Source organism: Moschus berezovskii, chromosome 3 (assembly GCF_049115385.1).
Source record: "Moschus berezovskii isolate FMDL1 chromosome 3, NW_MosBer_1.0, whole genome shotgun sequence".
In the NCBI taxonomy this organism is placed as follows: domain Eukaryota; kingdom Metazoa; phylum Chordata; class Mammalia; order Artiodactyla; family Moschidae; genus Moschus; species Moschus berezovskii.
In genome coordinates, this window is record NC_142462.1 from 21,020,798 (window position 1) to 21,039,273 (window position 18,476).

General features: G+C 40.8%; 1 non-coding gene across 1 annotated transcript; it reads right to left on the reverse strand.

Annotated features, from left to right (window-relative positions):
• Window positions 1-12,454: 12,454 nt before the first annotated feature.
• Window positions 12,455-12,527, reverse strand: TRNAE-CUC (transfer RNA glutamic acid (anticodon CUC)). Its single transcript has one exon. It is a non-coding gene; the product is annotated as a tRNA-Glu (tRNA).
• Window positions 12,528-18,476: the final 5,949 nt, after the last annotated feature.

Sequence of the window (18,476 nt, forward strand, 5' to 3'; positions counted from 1 at the left end):
GGGAGGCCTGGCGTGCTGTGATTCATGGGGTCGTGGAGAGTCGGACACGACTGAGCGACTGAACTAAACTGAACTGATCTAACACTAAAGATATCACCAAAAAACTGTTAGAACTAATACACAAATTCAGTAGGCTGCAGTAATTTTACAGAGTACAAAATTAACATATAAAAGTCATCTTGTGTTTCTATATACTGAAAACTAATTAGCTGACAATGAAATAAAGAAAAAAATCCTATTTACAATAGTGTCAAAAACAAATAGGAATAAATTTAACCAAGTGAGTGAAAATCTGAACACTGAAAACCATAAGGCATTGGTGGCAAAAAACTGAAGAAGACACAAATGGGGAAAGAGTCTGTGATCATGGATTGGAATAATTAATATTACTAAAATGTCCATACTACCCAAAGTGACCTACACATTCAGTGTAATCCCTATCAAAATTCCAATGACATTTTTCACAGAAATAGGAAAACAATCCTGAAACATGTATGGAACCACAGAAGACCCCAAATAGCCAAAGAAATATGGAGAAAGAAGAAAAAAATTGAAGGCATTACACTTCCTGGTTTCCAACTATATTATAAAACTATAGTGTATCAAAACAACATGATGCTGGCATAAAAAAGATTTAGAGACCAAAGGAACAGAATCAAGAGCCCAGAAGTAAATCCACACACACAGTCAACTAATATTTGATAAGGAAGCCGAGAATACTCAATGAGGAAAGGACAGTCTCTTCCATAAATAGTGCTGGGAAAACTGGGTATTCACATGCAAAGAAAAGAAAGAATGAAATTGGACACCTATCTTACACCTCTCACAAAAAGTAACTTGCAATGGATTAAAGACTCAAATGTAAGACCTTCAACCACAAAACCTTTAGAAGAAAACGCGGAAAATCTCCTTGGTCTTGGCAATAATATTTTGGGATATGATACTAAAATCACAAGCAACAAAGCAAAAATCAACAACTGGGATTACATCAAACTAAAATTTCTGTGCAGCAAAAGAAACAATCAACACAATGAAAAGGTAGCCTGTGAATTGGAAGAAAATATTTTCAAATTATGTATCTGATAAGGAGTTAGTATCTAAAATAGATAAAGAACTCATACAACTCAATAACAAAAACAAACAAAACACAAATAATCTGGTTTAAAAATAGGCAGAGGACCTGAATGGACATTTTTCTGCACAGAGCATACAAATGGTCAACAGGTATATGAAAAGATGTTTAACATTGCTTATCATCAGTGAAATGCAAATCAAAACCACAATGAGATATCATCTCATACCTGTTAGAATGACTGTCATCAAAAAGACAAGAAGTAACAAGGGTTGGCTAGGACACAGAGAATAGGGAAACCTTGTAAGCTGTTGATAAGACAGTTGTTGGGCAAAAAGTATGGGAAGAAATTAAAAGCTCAAGAGAGAAATTAACTCCAAACTGACAGCTCCGCAAAAATGTGGGAATATAGCCTTGGGCTAAGATGGCAGAGGAATAGGATGGGGAGACCACTTTCTCCCCGACAAATTCATCAAAAGATCGTTTGAATGCTGAGGAACTTCCACAAAACAACTTCTGAACCCTGGCAGAGGACACCAGGCACCCAGAAAGGCAGCCCATTCTCTTCTAAAGAAGGTAGGACAAAATATAAAAGACAAAAGAGTTAGGGATTGAGACCCATACTGGAGAGGGAGTTGTGAAGGAGGAGAAATTTCCAAACACCAGGAAACCCTCTCACTGGCAGGTCTGTGGGAAGCTTTGAAATCTCAGCTGCTGCTGCTACTGAGTCACTTCAGTCGTGTCCGACTCTGTGCGACCCCATAGACGGAAGCCCACCAGGCTCCCCCGTCCCTGGGATTCTCCAGGCAAGAACACTGGAGTGGGTTGCCATTTCCTTCTCCAATGTGTGAAAGTGAAAAGTGAAAGTGAAGTCGCTCAGTCGTGTCCGACCCTTAGCGACCCCACGGACTGCAGAGGGCAACATAATTGGGAGGGAAAAAAACAAACACAGAATACGTGTCTAACCACAACTCCCAGCAGAGATGTAGTCCAAATGCTAGCATCTGCCACCAGTGAGCCAAGGCTGAACAGGGAGATGCGGCTTGCATGCTTAGGGTAAGGACCAGGCCTGAAGGCCCTGAGGACAATCTGAGAGAGAAAAAAGAGAGAAAGAGAAAGAAGTTTCCTGCAGAAAGTTCTAACCTAAGGCACAGCCTGGCCTGCTCACAGAACAAAGGATTGAGCGAATACCAAAGGAGAGTGAGCCGGCTGTGGATGGGCACATTCCCCCCCAGCCAGAGGCAGAGAAGCAGGCAGGCGACAGCCAGAGCCAGAAGGTGAGGGGCAGTCTCCGCCCCAGAGACAGCATCCTCCACCAAACTGTGAGCACCCTCCCAGCTGCTAATCAACTCTTCCTGAGATCCTGGATGGTTGACCTCTGCCAGGAAGGTTGCAGCCAGAGATCAGCTCCCCAGAGGAGACCCACGGCACACCTGAGACAGTGCTCTTACAGCCCACCCAGGAAACCGAGCGTCTGGGACCAGGGAGGTGATTAAGACACAGCCTACCTGGGACAGTGCGCTTGCCAAGCATCTGGATGCCTGAGCTGCTCCAACCTGGGAAGGGCACAAAACAAATGCCCAACTGAGTCTGTGCCTTTGTGGAGTACCCGAGAACCTGAACCTGAGCAGCTTAGACCTGGGAAGTGCACAAAACCCAGGGACCGCTTTGGACAGTTCCCCTGCAGAGCAACCTGGAGCCTGAGCAGTGTAGACTGGTAAAGCACACACGCCCTGAGCAGGGGCAAATCCAGCATGACCCAGACACCGCGAGCACTCCCCACACACACCAGGGATATTTGTTTGCAGTGTTCCTCCCTCCCCACAGCACAACTGAACAAGTGAGCCTAAGTAAGTGACAACCTTTGCCCCCTTGTGCCAGGGTGGAACTTAGACACTGGAGAGACTTGCAAACAGAGGAAGCCAAAATAAACAAAGAAGGGGGAACTGCTCTGGAAGTGACAGGTGCAACAGGTTAAAACCCTGTAGTTAGCATTGACTAAACATTGGAAGCGGCCTATAGACCTTCAGAAGTAGTATAAGCAGGAACAAGGAACTATCTGAAACTAAACTGACCCCACTGCCCTCAACAGCTCCAGAGAAATTCCTAGATATATTTTATTATTATCATTTTTAAATTTTTTTAATTTTTAAAATATTTTAAGTTCTTTATTGCTCCTTTAATTTACATATTTATAACCTAATATTCCCTTGCAAAAAAAGACCCTATTTTTAAAGCAAATTTCATATTTTTTAAATAATTTTTGTGATTGATTTTATTTTGTATTTTTAATATTGTATTTTTGAGTATCTAACCTCTACTCTAGACTTTTAATCTTTGCTTTTTGGTATTTGTTATCAATTTTGTACCTTTAAGAATCTAATCTTCAGTACCCATTTTTACTTAGAGGTGTGATTACTGGCTTGATTGCTCTCTCCCCTTTTGACTCTCCCTTTTCTCCCTCAGGTCACCTCAATCTCTTCCCTCCACCTTCCCTTCTCTACTTAACCCTGTGAATCTCTCTGGGTGTTCAGGGCTGTGGAGAACACTTAGGGAGCTGATTACTGGCTAGATTTGTCTCTCCCCTTTCAACTCCCCCTCTTCTCCTCCTGGCCACCTCTATCTCCCTCCTTCCTCTTCGCTTCTCCATGTAATTCTGTGAACCTCTCTGGGTGTCCCTCACTATGGAGAATCTTTTCACCATTAACCTAGATGTTTTATCATCTATGCTGTATGGATGAAGAACTCTTGAGGCTACTATAAGAATAAGACTGAAAGCCAGAGGCAGGAGGCTTAAATCCAAAACTTGAGAATACCAGAAAACTCCTGACACCAAGGAACACTAATCAAGAAGAGCTCATCCAAAAGCCTCCATTCCTACACTGAAACCAAGTTCCACCCAAGATCCAAAAAGTTCCAGAGCAAGACATACCACATTAATTCTCCAACAATGCAAGAACATAGCCCTGAGCATTAAAATGCAGGCTGCCCAAAATCACACCAAACCCATAGACACCTCAAAACTCACTCCTGGATACTTCATTGCACTCTAGAGAGAAGAGATCCAGCTCCACCCACCAGAACACCAATCCAAGCTTCCTTAACCAGGAAATCTTAACAATCCACTCGTCCAACCTCACCCACAGGGATGAACCTCCACAATAAAGAGGAGCCACAAACTTCCAGCATACAGAAAGGCCATCCCAAACACAGCAACCTAAACAAGATGAAAAGACAGAGAAATATTCAGCAAGTAAAGGTACATGATAAATGCCCACAAAACCAAAGAGAAGACAGGGAGACTACCTGAAAAAGAATTCAGAATAATGATAATAAAGATAATCCAAAACTTTGAAAACAAAATGGATTTACAGATAATTAGACTAGAGACAAGGATTGAGAAGATGCAAGAAATGTTTAACAAGGACCAAAAAGAAATAAAAAAGTCAATCAATAATGCATAATGCAATAACTGAGATCAAAAGCACTCTGGAGGGAACCAACAGTAGAATAAATGAGGAAGAAGAAAGGATAAGTGAGGTGGAAGATAGAATGGTGGAAATAAATGTAGCAGAGAGGAAAAAAGAAAAAAGAATTAAAAGAAATGAGGACAACCTCAGAGATCTCTGGGACAATGTTAAACACCCCAACATTTGAATCATAGGAGTCCCAGAAGAAGAGGGCAAAAAGAAAGGCCATGAGAAAATACTTGACAAGATAATAGTTGAAAACGTCCTTAAAATGGGGAAGATAGGCACCCAAGTCCAAGAAATCCAGAAAGTCCCAAACAGGATAAACCCAAGGTGAAACACACCAAGACACATATTAAACAAATTAACAAAGCTCAAACACAAAGAGCAAATATTAAAAGCAACAAATAACGCACAAGGGGATTCCCATAAGGATAACATCTGATCTTTCAGTAAAAACTTCAGGCCAGGAAGGAATGGCAGGACATACTTAAAGTGATAAAACAGAGAAACCTACAACCCAGATTACTACACCCAGCAAGGATCTCATTCAAATATGAAGGAGAAATCAAAAGCTTTACAGACAAGCAAAAGCTGAGAGAATTCAGCATCACCAAACCAGCTCTCCAACAAATGCTAAAGGATCTTCTCTAGATAGGAAACACAGAATGAGTGTATAAACTCGAACCCAAAGCAACAAAGTAAATGGCAACAGGATCATACTTATCAATAATTGCCCTAAATGTAAATGGGTTGCATGCTCCAAGCAAAAGACAAAGACTGGCTAATGGATACAGAAACAAGACCCCTATATATACTGTCTACAAGAGACCCACCTCAAAACAAGGGACGCATACAGACTGAAAGTGAAGGGCTGGGAAAGATATTTCATGCAAATGGGGACCAAAAGAAAGCAGGAGTAGCAATACTCGTATCAGATAAAATAGACTTTGAAATTAAGGCCATGAAAAGAGACAAAGAAGGACACTACATAATGATCAAAGGATCAATCCAAGAAGATATAATAACTATAAATATATATGCACCCAGCATAGGAGCACCGCAATATGTAAGGCAAATGCTTGTGAAAGGGGAAATTGACAGTAACACAATAATAGTGGGAGACTTTAATATTCCACTCACAACTATGGATAGATCAACTAAACAGAAAATTGGCAAGGAAACACAAACTTTAAATGACATAATGGACCAGTTACACCTAGTTGATATCTATAGGATATTTCACCCCAAAGCAATGAATTTCACCTTTATCTCAAGTGCACATGGAACCTCCTCCAGGATAGATCACACCCTGGGCCATAAATCTAGCCTTGGTACATTCAAAAGAACTGAAATCATCTCAAGCATCTTTTCTGATCACAATGCAGTAAGATCAGATGTCAACTACAGGAAAAAAAACTATAAAAAATACAAGCATATGGAGGCTAAACAACATGCTTCTGAATAGCCAACAAAAGAAATCAAAATATGCATAGAAATGAATGAAAATGAAAACACAACAATCCAAAACCTATGGGACACAGTAAAAGCAGTGCTAAGGGGAAGGTTCATAGCAATACAAGCTTACCTCAAGAAAGAAGAGAAAAATCAGATAAATAACCTAACTTTACACGTAAAGCAATTAGAAAAAGAAGAAATGAAGAACCTCAGGGTAAGTAGAAGGAAAGAAATCATAAAATTTTGGGCAGAAATAAATGAAAAAGAAACAAAGGAGACTATAGCAAAAATCAACAAAACTAGAAGCTACTTCTTTGAGAAGATAAATAAAATAGACAAATCATTAACCAGACTCATCAAGGAAAAAAGGGAGAAGAACCAATCAATCAAATTAGAAATGAAAATGGAGAAATCACAACACAGAAATAGAAAGGATCATAAGAGACTACTATCAGCAACTATATGACAATAAAATGGACAACTTGGAAGAAATGGATGAATTCTTAGAGAAATATACCCTTCAAAAACTGAACCAGGGAGAAATAGAAAATCTTAACAGATGCATCCCAAGCACAGAAATCAAAACTGTAATAAAAAATCTTCCAAAAAATAAAAGCCCACGACCAGGTGGATTCACAGCTGAATTCTACCAAAAATTTAGAGAAGAGGTACCACCACCTATCCTATTCAAACTCTTCCAGAAAATTTCAGAGGAAGGTAAACTGCCAAACTCATTCCATGAGGCCACCATCACCCTAATACCAAAACCAGACAGAGATGCCACAAAAAAAAGAAAACTACAGGCCAATATCACTGATGAACATAGATGCAAAAATTCTTAACAAAATCCTAGCAAACAGAATCCAACAACATATTGAAAAGATCATACATCATGACCAAGTGGGCTTTATCCCAGAGATGCAAGGATTCTTCAATATTTGCAAATCAATCAATGTGATACACATTAACAAATTGAAAGATAAAAACCATATGATTATCTCAATAGATGAAGAGAAAGCCTTTGACAAAATTCAACCACCATTTATGATAAAAACCCTCCAGAAAGCAGGCATAGAAGAAACATACCTCAAAATAATAAAAGCAATATATTATAAACCCATACCAAACATTATCCTCAATGATGAAAAAAGCATTTCCTTTCAAGTCAGAAACAAGACAAGTGTGCCCACTCTCACCACTACTATTCAACATGGTTTTGGAAGTTTTAGCCACAGCAATCAGAGAAGAAAATGAAATAAAAGGAATCCAGATTGGAAAAGAAGTTAAACTCGCACTGTTTGCAGATGAGATGATCCTCTACATAAAAAACCCTAAAGACAGCACCAGAAAACACTTAGAGCTAATCAATGAATATAGTAAAGTTGCAGGATATAAAATTAACATACAGGAATCCACTGCATTTCTACACACTAACAATGAGAAAACAGAGAAATTAAGGAAGCAATTCCATTCACCATTACAACGAAAAGAATAAAATACTTAGGAATACTTCTACCTAAAGAAACAAAAGACCTATATATAGAAAACTATAAAACACTGAAGAAATAAAAAATGACACAAATAGATGGAGAAATATACCATGTTCATGAATTGGAAGAATCAATATACTGAAAATGAGTATGCTACCCAAAGCAATCTATAGATTCAGTGTAATCCCTATCAAGCTACCAATGGTATTTTCCACAGAACTAGAACAAATAACTTCAGTTTCTATGGAAATACAAAAAACCTCGATTAGTCAAAGCAATCTTGAGAAAGAAGAATGGAACTGGAGGAATCCACCTTTCTGACTTAAGACTATACCACAAAGTCAGTATGGCACTGTCACAAAGACAGAAATATAGATCAATGGAACAAAATAGAAAGCCCAGAGATAAATCCATGCACCTATGGACACCTTATCTTTGACAAAGGAGGCAAAAATATACAATGGGGAAAGGACAATCTCTTTAACAAATGGTGCTGGGAAAACTGGTCAAACACTTGTAAAAGAATGAAACTAGAACACTTTATAACACCATACACAAAAATAAACTCAAAATGGGTTAAAGATCTAAATGTAAGACCAGAAACTGTAAAAACTCCTAGAGGAAAACATAGGTAAAACACTCTCTGACATAAATCACAGCAGGGTCCTCTATGACCCACCTCCCAAAGTATGGAAATAAAAGCAAAAATAAACAAATGGGACCTAATTAAACTTAAAAGCTTTTGCACAATGAAGGAAACTATAAGCAAGGTGAAAAGACAGCCTTCAGAATGGGAGAAAATAATAGCAAATAAAACAACTGACAAAGAATTAATCTCAAAAAGATACAAGCAGCTCACACAGCTCAATTCCAGAAAAATAAATGACCCAATAAAAAAAAGGGGGCCAAAGAACTAAACAGACATTTCCCCAAAGAAGACATACAGATGGCTAACAAACACATGATAAGATGCTCAACATCACTCATTATCAGAGAAATGCAAATCAAAACCATGGTGAGGTACTATCTCACACCAGTTGGAATGGCTGCTATCTAAAAGTCTGCAAAGCAATAAATGCTGGAGAGGGTGCAGAGAAAAGGGAACCCTCTTACACTGTTGGTGGGAATGCAAACTAGTACAGCCACTAAGGAAAACAGAGTGGAGATTCCTTAAAAACCTGGAAATAGAACTGCCATGTGACCCAGCAATCCCACTGCTGGGCAAACACACCGAGAAAGCCAGAATTGAAAGAGACACGTGTACCCCAACGTTCATTGCAGCACTGTTTACAATAGCTAGGACATGGAAGCAACATAGATGTCCATCAGCAGATAAATGGATAAGAAAGCTGTGGTTCAGTTCAGTTCAGTCGCTCAGTCATGTCCGACTATTTGTGACCCCATGAACCACAGGACACCAGGCCTCCCTGTCTATAACCAACTCCCGGAGTTTACCCAAATCCATGTCCATTCAGTTGGTGGTGCATTCCAACCATCTCATCCTCTGTCATCCCCTTCTCCTCCTGCCCTCAATCTTTCCCAGCATCAGGGTCTATTCAAATGAATCAGCTCTTCACATCAGGTGGCCAAAGTATTGGAGTTTCAGCTTCAACATCAGTCCTTTCAATGAACACCCAGCACTGATCTCCTTTAAGATGGACTGGTTGGATCTTCTTGCAGTCCAAGGGACTCTCAAGAGTCTTCTCCAACACCACAGTTCAAAAACATCAATTCTTCGGCGATCAGCTTTCTTCACAGTCCAACTCTCACATCCATACATGACCACGGGAAAAACCATAGCCTTGACTAGATGGACCTTTGTTGACAAAGTAATGTCTCTGCTTTTTAATATGGTGTCTAGGTTGGTCATAACTTTCCTTCCAAGGAGTAAGCGTCTTTTAATTTCATGGCTGCAATAACCATCTGGAGTAATTTTGGAGCCCAGGAAAATAAATTCAGCTACTGTTTCCACTGTTTCCCTATATATTTTCCATGAAGTGATGGGACCAGATGCCATGATCTTTGTTTTCTGCATGTTGAGCTTTAAACCAACTTTTTCACTCTCCTCTTTCACTTTCATCAAGAAGTTCTTTAGTTCTTCTTCACTTTCTGTCATAAGGGTGGTGTCATCTGCATATCTGAGGTTATTGATATTTCTCCAGGCAATCTTGATTTCATCTTGTGCTTCCTCCAGCCCAGAGTTTCTCATGATGTACTCTGCATATAAGTTAAATAAGCAGGGTGACAATATACAACCTTGATATACTCCTTTTCCTACTTGGAACCAGTCTGTTGTTTCATGTCCAGTTCTAACTGTGGTTCCCTGACCTGCATACAGGTTTCTCAAGAGGCAGTTCAGGTGGTCTGGTATTCCCATCTCTTTAAGAATTTTCCAGTTTATTGTGATCCACACAGTCAAAGGCTTTGGCATAATCAGTAAAGCAAAAATAGATGTTTTTCTAGAACTCTCGTGCTTTCTTGATGATCCAGTGGATGTTGGCAATTTGATCTCTCATTACTCTGCCTTTTCTGAAACCAGCTTGAACATCTGGAAGATCACGGTTCACATATTGCTGAAACCTGGCTTGAAGAATTTTGAGCATTACTTTACTAGCATGTGAGATGAGTGCAATTGTGCAGTAGTTTGAGCATTCTTTGGTATTACCTTTCTTGGGGACTGGAATGAAAACTGACCTTTTCTAGTCCTGTGGCCACTGCTGAGTTTTCCTAATTTGCTGGCATATTGAGTGCAGCACTTTCACAGCGTCATTTTTTAGGATTTGAAATAGCTCAACTGGAATTTCGTCACATCCACTAACTTTGTTTGTAGAGATGCTTCCCACTTGACTTCACATTCTAGGATATCTGGCTCTAGGTGAGTGATCCCACCATCGTGATTATCTGGGTAATGAAGATCTTTTTTATACAGTTCTTCTGTGTATTCTTGCACCTCTTCTTAATATCTTCTGCTTCTGTCAGGTCCATACCATTTCTGTCCTTTATCGAGCCCATCTTTGCATGAAATGTTCCCTTGGTAGCTCTAATTTTCTTGAAGAGATCTCTAGTCTTTCCCATTCTATTGTTCTCCTCTATTTCTTTGCATTGATCACTGAGGAAGGCTTTCTTATCTCTCCTTGCTATTCTTTGGAACTCTGCATTCAAACTGGTATAGCTTTCCTTTTCTCCTTTGCTTTTTGCTTCTCTTCTTTCACAGTTATTTGTAAGGCCTCCTCAGACAGCTGTTTTGCTCTTTTGCATTTCTTTTTCCTGGGGATGGTCTTGATCCCTGTCTCCTGTACAATGTCACGAACCTCTGTCCACAGTTCATCAGGCACTCTGTCCTATCAGATCGAGTCCCTTAAATCTGTTTCTCACTTCCACTGTATAATCATAAGGGATTTTATTTAGGTCATACTTGAATGGTTTAGTGGTTTTCCCCACTTTCTTCCATTTGAGTCTGAATTTGGCAATAAAGAGTTCATGATCTGAGCCAGAGTCAGCTCCGAGTCTTATTTTTGCTGACTGTATAGAGCTTCTTCATCTTTGGCTGCAAAGAATATAATCAATCTGATTTCGGTGTTGACCATCTAGTGATGTCCATGTGTAAAGTCTTCTCTTCTGTTGTTGGAAGAGGGTGTTTGCTACGACCAATGCGTTCTCTTGGCAAAACTCTATTAGCCTTTGCCCTGCTTCATTCCGTGTTCCAAGGCCAAATTTGCCTGTTACTCCAGGTATTTCTTTACTTCCTACTTTCACATTCCAGTCCCCTATAATGAAAAGGACATCTATTTTGGGTGTTAGTTCTAAAAGGTCTTATAGGTCTTCACCCTATTACGTCACCATTTACCAGTTAGAAGAAATTCATGTATCCCTCTCCCAAAATTTGCCTTTAAAAACTCTTCCTTGAAGACTGCTTGAGAGTTTGGGTCTTTTGAGCTGAGCTCCTGTACTCCTCTCTTGGTCTTTGCAGTAAACCTGCTCCAAACTGACATTTCAGTTTGCTTGGCCTCACTGAGCACTGGGCACATCAACCTGGGTTCCACAACAGTTCCACTGAATTTTTAGAAAATATGCCCCTACAAATCCGTGTACACTGATGATGGGGAAAATTTGCAAAATAGATATATTTTTTGCAGCCTCTATATAAAAAAAGCATAGAGATTCCTCAAAAATAAATAAATAAAAGGAATTACCATGTGACTCAGCATTCCCACTTCTATGTATTTATCCAAGAAAATTAAAATCAGGATCTTGAAGAGATTAGCATGATAGCTAGGGATCTGGAAACAACTTAAAAGTCCACAGATAAATGAATGGATAAAGAAAATGTAAGGAGGTACACACAAACAACTTCCTTCAGTTGTGTGTGACTCTTTGCAACCCCATGGACTAAAGCCCACCAGGGTCCCCTGCCCATGATTCTCCAGGCAAGAATACTGGAGTGAGTTGCCATGCCCTCCTCCAGGGGATCTTCCCAGCCCAGGGATTGAACGCACATCACTTAGTAGGCAGATCTTTACCACTAGCCACATGGGAAGCCTTCCAAAAGGAGGAAATTCTTCAGATGAACCTTGAGGACATTATACTAAGTGAAATAAGCCAGTCAAGAAAGACAAACATTGCATGATTTCACTTCTATGAGGATCTAAAGTAGTCAAATTTGTAGAAGCAAAGGGTGGAATGATGGTTGCCAGGGTTTGGAGGGAGGGAGAAATGGAGAGTTACTAATCAATGGGCATAAAGTTTCACTTAGCAAGGTGCATAAGCTCTAAAGATCTGCTTACGACATCATTCCTATAGTTTATAATATTGTATTGTGCACTTAAAAGTTTCTTTAAAAATATTTATTTATTTGGTTGTGCCAGGTCTTAGTTGCAGCGCTGAGGATCTTCGATCTTCATGGCAGCTTGCAGGATCTGCTAGCTGTGGCATGTGAACTATTTGTGGTGGCCTGTGGGATCTAGTTCCCTGACCAGGGATCGAACCCAGGCTCTCTGCATTGAGAGCACAGTGTCTTGACCACTGGACCACCAGGAAAGTCCCTCAAAAGGTTTTTAACAGGGTAAATCTTTTGTGGTATTCTTATGTTAATAAAAATTAAAAATCAAATTATTATTAAAGTAAAAATCAACGTTCTGTTGCTGAAAAAATATACCACTGCATTATAATGGGTAGTTGAGGATTTGTTTAAATAAAATGGTAATGTAACCATCTAAACCAGTCTCCTTTTCACTTTACATGCTTTTTCATCACATAGAGCAAATATTCTGGGGAGCTGATTTGTTATCTCTTTTAGATACTCAATAATAATATTGCTGGACTGACCTAAAAGTGAAGGAAATATCAGAACGCCGAAATGTCAAAGCTGCTCTAGAAGGATAAAAATGTTTATGGTTGCTGAGTCAGGGGGAGGATAGGGGAAGAGATAGTTAGGGAGTTTGGGATGGACATGTACACACTGCTATATTTAAAATGGATTAACAACAAATACCTACTGTATAGCACAGGGAACTCTGCTCAATGTTATATGGCAGTCTGGATGGGAGGGGAGTTTGGGGGGGAATGGATACGTGTAAATGTATGGCTGAGTCACCTCACTGTTCACCTGAAACTATCACCATTTTGATATCAGCTATTCTAAAGGAGATCAGTCCTGGGTGTTCATTGGAAGGTCTGATGCTAAAGCTGAAACTCCAATACTTTGGCCACCTCATGCGAAGAGTTGACTCACTGGAAAAGACTCTGATGCTGGGAGGGATTGGGGGTGAGAGGAGAAGGGGATGACAGAGAATGAGATGGTTGGATGGCTCACCGACTCGATGGACATGAGTTTGAGTGAACTCCGGGAGTTGGTGATAGACAGGGAAGCCTGGCGTGCTGTGATTCATGGGGTCGCAAAGAGTCGGACACGACTGAGCGACTGAACTGAACTGAATCTCATGTCTCATATTTTACTGCAGTTGCTAGCGCTCCCCTCTTCATCTTTCATTAGTTCATTCATTCAAACACTGCTTTTTGACCACACATTTACTGAATGCCTGCTGGGCATCAGGCTTTGTGATGGGCACTGGAGATGAGTTAGGAGAAAGATGGGCTCTGGGTTAGACATTTGTATCTGGCCTCCTGCTTGCATTTCATGGGGCACAAAGAAGGGGGCTTCAGGCTGGATACCTACTACTACTAGCATTTCCTGAGACAACAGATAGATGGGCTCCAATTAAGGCATTTACAGTCAGCCTCCTGTTTGCCCTCCGAAATGGAAGTAACAATAGAAACAGGCTAAACAGCCAGTGTTTGTCTCTTGTGAACACCTTGAGGTAATAGTCATGGAAAGGACAAAGAGAGCCAAAAACCTGTTTGAAAGGATTAAAGGATCTCCACTCCCCTCTTTCTTGGGAAAAAGGAGACACTGCACATGCACAGAAAGGCTCCTTGTGAGTCAAAAGTCAAGGGATAATGCCAGGCCATAAAGCCTTGCTCCTTCCAGAAGACTTCACTTTGAGATCCATCTTGGCTGAGGGGTGAGTGTGCACCCGAGGGGAGGGTCCCAGGGTAGGTCGGGTGTGGAAAAAGAAACCAGATAATTGGCCTGAAGGAAGACACAGACTGTAAAGAACTGACCTATATGAAAGACTTAACTGCCTCTTTACTGTGCTCCTCCTCACTAGGGGCACACCTACACCGTTTCTCTCTGGGTGTGCATCTCTGCCTTGCTTCTGTCTCCTAAACACACTGTTGCTCTGTGTGCTCCCCCTCTTGTTGCTGTGCTTTGTCTCTAATAATAAACTTTGTACCTGAATTTTCATTTCTGTTTCCATGATACATTTTTCACTGGAGGCAAAGATCCAGGCCTCTAGCCCTTGCTGCTCTAGTGGCTAAGATTCCTGGTTTTCATCCAGGCTCAGTTCAGTTCAGTCGCTCAGTCGTGTCCGACTCTTTGCAACCCCATGAATCACAGCACGCCAGGCCTCCCTGTCCATCACCAACTCCCAGAGTTCACTCAAACTCATGTCCATCGAGTCGGTGATGCCATCCAGCCATCTCATTCTCTGTCGTCCCCTTCTCCTCTCACCCCCAATCCCTCCCAGCATCAGACTCTTTTCCAGTGAGTCAACTCGTCGTATGAGGTGGCCAAAGTATTGGAGTTTCAGCTTTAACATCAGTCCTTCCAATGAACACCCAGGGTTGATCTCCTTTAGAATGGACTGGTTGGATCTCCTTGCAGTCCAAGGGACTCTCAAGAGTCTTCTCCAGCTTTTAGGAATTTGTATTTCAACACCCTGCTAGGTGATGCTGGTGTCCAGGGACCACACTTTGAGAATGACTACACTGCTCCAGGCCAGTGGGCTGCAAACTTACATCCTAGGCTGGAGTTCCCACTTTCACATGATTTGTCTTAATTTTGTGTAACATTTTTCATTAATTTAAAAGCGTATTTAAAAATATTTTCCCTTTCAAAAGATTTTAAGAGGCAAAATGATTTGGGGCTCTCTGATTTCCATATTCCAGGAAATTAACAAAGCTCTTATTTCTTTTCTTTGATGGTTCAGTGTTTGTCCTAATTCATCTCATTGAGGAGCTTCAGGGTTCATTTTTAATTTTTCTTGGTTGGAAGTTAAATTGCAATGTTTTAGTTTGTACCTAGAATATCCTCACTTCCCTTAGCTTCGGTAGGTTTCAAGGAGGGGAGGAGCATCCCATGCAAGCAAACCACCAGTTTTTTACCAGAATGCATGTCTCCATCCATTACTGGTCTTCTTAAAACCTAAAGTGTCTCATTCACCCTCTCTGTCAAATAGTGATCAGTCAATGCACATGAAGAATACTAGGGAAGGTGTCCAGTTATTTTAAAATTGCAGTGAATGTTGAGTTAAAGAACGTTTGATAATTTCTCAGTTATAAGAGTCCAACATAAAACAGCAAATCCAACATTCACAAGCATTCAATATATTGATCATTAAAAGACAAAACTCAGTTCAGGGACTCCTCATTTGTCTCTCTGATCTTGGCGAGGCCGCAGTGACCGGTGGCATGAAGAATTGAACCTGGGTGTCCTGGATGAAAAGGAGATCAACCCTGGGTGTTCATTGGAAGGACTGATGCTGAAGCTGAAACTCCAATACTTTGGCCACCTCATGCGACGACTTGACTCACTGGAAAAGACTCTGATGCTGGGAGGGATTGGGGGTGGGAGGAGAAGGGGACGACAGAGAATGAGATGGCTGGATGGCATCACCGACTCGATGGACATGAGTTTGAATGAACTCTGGGAGTTGGTGATGGACAGGGAGGCCTGGCGTGCTGTGATTCATGGGGTCGCAAAGAGTCGGACACGACTGAGCGACTGAACTGACTGAACTGAAAGAAACATTCTGTACTAACTCTGCCTTTAGTATAACTGACACCAAACCATTTGTCAGTTATCATGTACTAACAATGAAAAGAGAAAGTGTTAGTCCCTCAGTCATGCTCTTTGAGACCCCATGGACTGTAGCCTGCCAGGCTCCTCTGTCCATGGAATTATCCAGGCAAGAATACTGGAGTGAGTAGCCGTTCCCTTCTCCAGGGGATCTTCCTGACCCAGGGGTTGAACCTGGGCCTCCTGCACTGGAAGCAGATTCTTTGCTGTCTGAGCCACCTTCTACTAACAATGTGCATGCGTGCTAAGTCACTTCAGTCATGTCTGACTCTTTGCAGCCCATAGACTGTCCATGGGATTCTCCAGGCAAGAATACTGGAGTGGGAAGCTGGTCCCTTCTTCAGAAGATGGTCAGGAACATGGTCAGGAACATCCCTGACCCAGGGATCGAACCCCAGTCTCCTGCATTGCTGGCAGATTCTTTACATTCTGAGCCACCAGGGAAGCCCATGATTATAGCAAAATTGGGATAGCCAAAATTGAGCTTCTAAGGAAGTAACAGTAGTAGTCTGTTGATTTCTACCTGTGTCTCATGGCACAGGCATGCAGGAGGGGATTTGTGTTCTGCGTCTTTCAAAGGGCATCTACTAAACACCTTTTTGTTGTCCAGTCACCAAGTCGTGTCCAACACTTCATAACCCCATGGAGTACAGCACACCAGGCTTCCCTGTCCCTCACCATCTTCCAGAATTTGCCCAAGTTCATGTCCGCTGCATTGGTGCACCTTTTTATAAATGTTTAAACGTGGTATCCGTCATGATTCTCAAGATCAGAGTGTGATAAAGAACTCACTAGCAAAAGGCAAATAGGTACAGAATCAATGTCTGATATATTCCACATAAACGCACAGGTACACTAAAACTCTACGTACGACATTGACACATTAGAAGTAACTGTCATTTGCATTTTATTAAGAAATCATGATATATAGATACTGTTTAGTTTGGATTTTTAATGCTTACTATGATCCATCCTACCATCTCTTCTCTTGTCTATCTACCAAAACCTGCTCTAACCAAGGATCTGGTATCAGTAACAGAGGCTTTAGTTTGAATTTAAACCATTGTGTTATATCCTCCCAGAGCAATTTCACTTTAAAGCTGAAATTCAGTGGATTGCCCACTGTCATAGACATTTATAGTCTCAACCAATGGATGGGAAAAGGTTTTGGGAAGCATGAGAATAATCCTGAAACCACAAAACTTAGGCAATGTATGAGACCAGCCCTTCAAAAACTTGGCATCTTGAACCCAAACTTGTTCATAAAAACTCATGTTTTACTTAGGTTAAGATTATCAGTGGCTCAAGTTTCCAAGTATGTTGTTTTATCTACAGCTTGTCACTTCTTTGAGTCTAAAATGCATGACTTTGCCAACCTCTTAATTTTCCCTCAAAAATCAGAAACATTGCATGATATAATTAAACTACATCATGCTCAAGTTCTTTCTCTAATGCTGACTCCGGTTACCTGTTTACACGTTTCTGTCCAATGGAACAGGTAGGTAGATTATTGAAACAGAAAAGAAATGTACTACACAAATAGCTAACAACTTCTAGCAACAAAGTAAAGGGCACATATTGAAGATGACACCTTGTGTTTGAAGTGCACTCTAAGCCCTTCTCTTAAATCATACTACATAGGTGCTGCTGTGTGCCAGGCTGCGCTCAGTCGTGTCCTACACTTTGCGCCCCATGGACTGCAGCCCACCAGGCTCCTCTGTCCATGGGATTTCCTAGGCAAGAACCCTGAAGTGGGCTGCCATTCCCTACTCCATAGTATGTAGGTGGGATGCTATAAAAAGGATGTTTTCATTTTGTACATACATTATACAGTGTAAAGGGTTACATTACTCTGAATTTTTAAAAAGGATTTTTAAGGAAGAAACAAGTCAAATATTAAGGATTTGTCATTTTTCCTGCATGCTATTAAGTTTATCTTTAATTTACAAATTAGAATCTCAGAGTCTAACACAGAAGTAAAGAATGGACTTGTGAACACAGCAGGGGAAGGAGAGGGTGGGATAAATTGAGAGAGTATATACTGAGAAATATATACATTACCATGTGCAAAATAAACAGCTAGTGGGAAGCTGCTGAGCACAGGAAGCTCAGCTCGATGTTCTGTGATGACCTAGAGGTGTGGATGGGGGTGGGGTGGTAGGGAGGTTCAAGAGGAAGAGGACATACCTATACTTATAGCAATATCACGTTGTTGTACAGCAGAAATCAAGACAACACTGTAAAGCAATTATCCTCCAATTAAAAATAAATTAAAAAAATAAAAAAGAACATCTGAATAACAGAAAAAATAGAATAAAAAATAGAAAAAAGAATAATAAAAAAATGAAACATCTGAGATATTTCATTTATAAGAAATACAAGCTACTCTTCTTAGAAAAATAAACCATCGAGGTCAATTTGGTTCACTGTGAGTTCAGTTCAGTTCAGTCACTCAGTCGTGTCCGACTCTTTGAGACCCCATGAACCACAGCCCGCCAGGCCTCCCTGTCCATCACCAACTCCCGGAGCTCACTCAAACTCATGTCTATCGAGTCGGTGATGCCATC